The sequence below is a fragment of the Periplaneta americana genome, chromosome 3, assembly GCF_040183065.1.
Source record: "Periplaneta americana isolate PAMFEO1 chromosome 3, P.americana_PAMFEO1_priV1, whole genome shotgun sequence".
In the NCBI taxonomy this organism is placed as follows: domain Eukaryota; kingdom Metazoa; phylum Arthropoda; class Insecta; order Blattodea; family Blattidae; genus Periplaneta; species Periplaneta americana.
Window position 1 is genome coordinate 150,483,347 of NC_091119.1, and position 6,123 is coordinate 150,489,469.

The window sequence follows — 6,123 nt, forward strand, 5'->3', positions numbered from 1 at the left end:
GTCATTTTAAACCGAAAAGACAATTATACGATTACGTCAAATGATATAAACAAACCAACCAACAAAACATACAAAGAACAAGTCAAAAAACCAATCAACAAAGCAAACAACCAACCAACAAACCAAACAACCAACCAACAAATCATCAACCAACTACCAAACCATCAACCAACCGACAAACCACCAACCAACCAACAAACAAACCAATTCAAGCAACAAACCAAACAACCAACTAAAAAACCACATAACCACCTAATAAACCAAAGAATCAATCAACACACAAACCACCAACCAATCAAGAAACCACCAGCCAACCAAGTAACCACCGATCAATTAACCAACCAAAAAATGAACCAATCAATCAACGAACAAACCAACCAACAAACAAGCATGAGTGATCAAACAACAACAAACAAACTAAAATAAATCAATCGATGAAGAACTAAATCGTCGACCGACAAACAAAGCAACAAACAAATAAACAAATCAAACACCCAACAAAGAACCAACAAACAAACTAGTAAAATTACTTATGCGTTTGAAAATTTCTGTACCTCATTTCATTAAGGGCAGTTGTCACGATTCTGAGGTTTTCAGAAAAGTCGGAAAACGAAATGAAATATGACGACTTGAAAATCGATGCTACTTACGCCGCTTCTTGCGCGCACTCGGATTGTCATAGTTCCGAGACACCGTATCACAGCTCCCGCATTAATGCTCTAGTCTATTTTCTTTTTCTCTCAACTTACATTAATAGAGTACTGTTGCTGAAATACAAATTAAATTTGAATTTAAAATATTTATTAACTTTGTGCCCTAATTTTTAATCGTTTTCCCTGCATCCGTACTTTTCTTCTTTTTGAGTATCTTCGCCGTTATTTTTGCATAATGCAAAAATCTGTATTTCAAACATCTAATTTTGCCGGAAATTATGATAATTTATGCTATGAATTTTGTGGTTCAGAGATGTATTAAAATGTTCAGTCTCTGTAGAAGGTAATGATTGTCAGAAATATGTTTTAATGCATACCAGTTTACAATCTATCAGTGTTGTTGTTTAATCAACTGTCCGAAGACAGGTCTGAACCTCACAAGTGATACCAACATGGTATTGTTCAATTGTGTTTGTGAAATTTTGTCGATTCATTAGAATCTCTTATTTTCTTAAAAAAACCGTTTGCAACTGTACTCCTGCCACATGTCTGCTAAAGTTTTGATGCCAAATAATGAAATACTGTACATAAAATACGCTCAAATCTTGCTAAATCTTGTTAATTATATGTAAGTTGAAAAAAAGAAGTAATTAATTTCTATTTAATTACAAACCAGGCAGGAATAAATAAGATTATGGTACGCTCCTATCTTTACATTTTGTCGACCACAGTGAGGCTTAATAAAGCGAAATTTGGCAGAAGTAAAAATATATACAAAATGTAAAAACTGCGTAACCTTTAGTAAAATTTACAATTTAAGTCTACATGCATAGGCAGAATCATAAGCGAGCTAAAGAGTGGTGCTGCCAGAAGTTTTCTAAATATATTATAGCGAGCTCTGGTTTTAATTTAATATATCTGTGTTGTGTTTATTGTTCTTTAATTTACTTTAATGTAGTGGCTTTAACCAAAGTTCAGTGCATTTTTCTGCAATAATTACTTATGTATTTCTGTGTGCGTTCAGATTATTATTTTAGGTCAGTGTTTATATATATATGAGTTGTTCTACAAGCACACAAAATAAAATTGCATGCACATTTGATTCCATTTGAAATATTGCATTCTATATCTGTATACAGGGTGAAAGTCCCGCGCCGTGGCGTCATGGTCTAAGGCAGCGGTCATGAGAACACTGCACCCTCGGGCTAGCGTCTCTTACCCACGGACAAGACACTGTCCTAGCGTGCATTCGTAGCTGCTGGCGGGTATGCCGTCTCTCTATCCCTTGTGCACGATGGAGCATATTTCCTTACCCTCCATGCACTCTATCCATTTCAGCGCGTGCTGACGACCACTGGTCTAAGGCATCCTGCCTAGGGCTCACGTTATGGAATGCGCGCTGGTTCGAGTCCTCATAGGGAAAGAAATTTTCTCATGAAATTTCGGCCTGTGTATGGGACCGGTGCCCACCCAGTGTCATGATGCACTTGGAGAGTCACAATAGGTAGCGAAATCGGGTTACGAAAGCAAACTATAACGGCTGCGGAATCATCGTGCTAACCACACGATACATCCATTCTGGTTGGATGATCGTCCACCTCTGCTTTGGCATGTGGACGTTAGGTCAGCAGCCGGCTGGTTGGTCATGGTCCTTCATGAGCTGTTTAATTCGGATTATTATTAGTACTATTATTATTATTATTATTATTATTATTATTATTATTATTATTATTATTATTATTATTATTATACAGAGTGGAAGTGAAGTATCCTGCAGTTTGAAAGGGACGATAGGTACACTTAAATGAATAGAAAACCCATATTAAGTTTTGTGATTAAATGCACAGTAATTAGAAAATTACGTTGGAAGTTTCAGCAGTCCGGCAACATCGTCTCTAACACACTGCTCTTTCTTCTCGTAATATAGATATAGGAGGTTAACGAACTCAGATCTGTCTCCCTAGGTGAACCTCCTTTTCTGACTACAACGTTGCAATCTGTTCGCATCTTTCAGTGGTTTGAAATTAGTGGTTTTTAAATTAAATTTACACGAAAATCGTCTACACTATTGAAATACGCCAAAGAGATAAATAATTTTTTATTAGATTTTCTATCGATATGGACAAAAATTACGATCCAGCTCGCAATAGTTACTGAATAAGAGGGTGTTAAACATTTGGAAAAAAAAAAAATCATTTCTCTGGGAAAACTAAGAACTTTCCATCAATATTACCAAAGTATTACACTTTTTTCTTACATATAACATGAGCTATTCACTCTGAAAATCTGTAGGTTTATTTCACTTCCAAACTCTAGAGTATAAAGTGGAAACGTTATTTCCCGTAGAATATTTTTGGATTCTATTATTTTATTTTTCCTTAGTAATGGCGCCTAGAGACGTGTTTCCACCAATATAAAATATAAAATTTATGCATATTTGATTTCATTTGAATTATTGCATATTATATTTTTGTACATAATTTTGTTATCAAGACGTTATTTTCTATTGGATAGTTTTGGATTCATTTATTTTATTTTTCTTCAGCAACGGCTCTTACAGACACATTTCTGCAAAGAAAAAATATTGTACAACTGAAATGGGCCATTCTGACTACTCCAAATTGAAGAATGATATGGCATTATACTTATAGTCTCATAAGAAAGCATTTTTACAATATTAATAAAGTCTGATATACAAACTAACAGGTAGTTTAAGATTGCATTCGCATGACCGATGTTTCATACTTGGGTACGTTATTCGATTGACTATTACATAATATCAAACAGGCCATAAATCGCATTCGAAGCAGTGACAGACTCGTGGATGCATGAATAAAGAAATGATTTTTTTTGCAATTCATTTTGGGTTTTTTTTTTTTCAGATAAATCTTAAAGAGATCTTCAGTTGAATAAACAATATATTTATTCAACTAAAAAAAAAAAGAAATAATTGCATAATAGGCCTATATGAAAATAATTCTTTAATGATCCGTATTTGTCAAGGATCATTTATAAATTTACGTTTGCACTCATTTTTCCGAAATCAACTTTCCGATTGGCCACTTTTCCGAATGACCATTTTTCCGAATAACCATTTTTCCGAAACCTACTTTTCCGAATCTTTTTTTTTTCGAATAACCATTATTCCGAATGGTCATTTATCCAAATGACCATTTCTTTTACGTGTTCATTGTTTATCGATCCAATATATTATTAGCATGGTTTCCGTAGTAACCATACAAAATTATTAGTGTTCATTAATATCTGAAATTAACAAGTCTTGAAATTAACAAGTCGCTATGGATGTACAAATTATTACTTCAGGTAAACGGGATATAAAATTATTATATAAATTATATATATATATATTTTACAAAGGTAAAAATGGTTCTGGTGGAAAGATATGTTAGGATGTGTAAGACTGAGACGAAGGAGTGTTCAGCAAGAGCCATAACAGACAGAAATGGTGAAGAAACAGTCATTCTTAAAGGAGTTGATGTGTTGCCTCCCGTATAGAGAGGAAGCATAAGCAGAGTTGGTGAAAAGTAACTTGAAATGAACGGCACAGAATCACCCAAAGCTTCATCCAGGCCAGATTTTAAGGAACGCATTACATCAAGTGCCTTCAAGTGTCCTTTGTTTAATGCCTGAGAGTATTACATGATTATGACATAAGATGTATGTGCAGAGACCCGAAGTATAATATAATATACTTGCAGATTTTTTTCAGCATTTTTCCTCACGTCAGTGACTTCTTTTTTAAGTGTAGAATTATATTGAATTTTAAAAATAAAACAACGAATGTCTCAGGACTCAGGAGTATAGATCCAGTTCATCTCGTCTTGATTTCTTAACCTATCTAACTTAATAAATCTCTTCAAACCTTTAAGGAACTTCATCTCGGACAGTTGAATTAGACCCTCACGTTTTATTGTCATTATCTATGTCTCATGTCAGCAGATTCATTGGCATGTAAAATAAATCCCGGCACACCGGCGACGCTGTTATAAGTCGGCAGTTGCGAGCGTCGTTAAATAAAACACAGCCTATTTCTTTTTTTTCTTTTTTTTTTTTTTCTTTTTAATTTGCCATGTCTCACTGCCACACAACAAAACGGAGCAGCCGTCGCCTTATAGAACTTTAACTTTGACTTTGTTTTCTTCCTTGTTTTGTTTCTAAGAGTTCTGTTTATTAAGTAGCACATCATTTGATATTTGTTTATTTTATTATTAATATTGTTATCATAGTTATAACTAGAGTTCGAAGTTGAAGCACATATCTCTTAAGTTATGTGCACACAGATATAACGTGTTTATAAAGCAACTGGCAAGGTAGTAACAGTGCTAACGGCTTCGAAGCTGGGTACCTGGTTCTAATGAAGTGCACTGGTAGCAATCTAAACATGGGGGCATGAGATAGTTACTCTGCCTGCCATTAAAAATTAAAAAAAAAAAAAGTCCTCAATACTATGCCAGTCGAATGGAGTTGTTATAATACGTAATACAGGTCCAGCAAGGGGAGGGGGACCTTCGTGCAAACCTACATACATACAGGGACATCATTTTATTTTTACTTCAATTTTTATTGTACCTGAGTTTTTGAATGTACTTCACTCCCACCCCCTCTACTAATGAAGTCCAACCGTCCTCCACACAGATCCAAGACAGCATATAAAGTCATAGTAGTTTACGGTCATGGTAAACAGTACGTTCCAAAAATATGTTCGCTTTTTCCAGTGACGAAAGAGCTTTCAATATTGAATCATTTTCGCACAGGTACTGTCGTCCATTTGCCTACGTCGTATCCCGGTTTCCCCCACCAGCTTTTATTCGCCAGCTAGTGGCTGGACTGTCTTAGCTCTTTTCTGAAAACATTAATTTCTGTTAGGAATTGGACGTCTACGTAATATTATACAACTGTTTAAAATAACTTAAATAAAAGGGCCTCGTTAAGTAATTAACTGTCACGTGATTTCCTCCCTTTCTACGACCCTACGACATAACTACTTGGACGGATAGTAGATAGTATGTCTGAGTAATTTTATCTTTTCGAATCGGGCAGAAGTGAAGATTGAATTATTTTACAGTACGTAAGGTACTCTTTTATAGAGTAGGTACAGAATTATTTCAACATGAGTTACTAGTACGAGGAACGAAACTGGTAATTGGAATTAAATACAATAGTATATAGTGCGATAATATGCACATTAGAACTGAAGCCTGTATCGAAATGAACGGCCACCATTTAAAAAAAAATGTTTTTAAATATCCATATTATGATTATTTTTCAATTTAACTTCATTCTAGCCACCGGCGTGGCTCAGTCGGTTAAGGCGCTTGCCTGCCGATCTGAAGTTGCGTTCGGGCGCGGGTTCGATTCCCGCTTGGGCTGATTACCTGGTTGGGTTTTTTCCGAGGTTTTCCCCAACCGTAATGTGAATGCAAGGTAATCCATGGCGAATCCTCGGCCT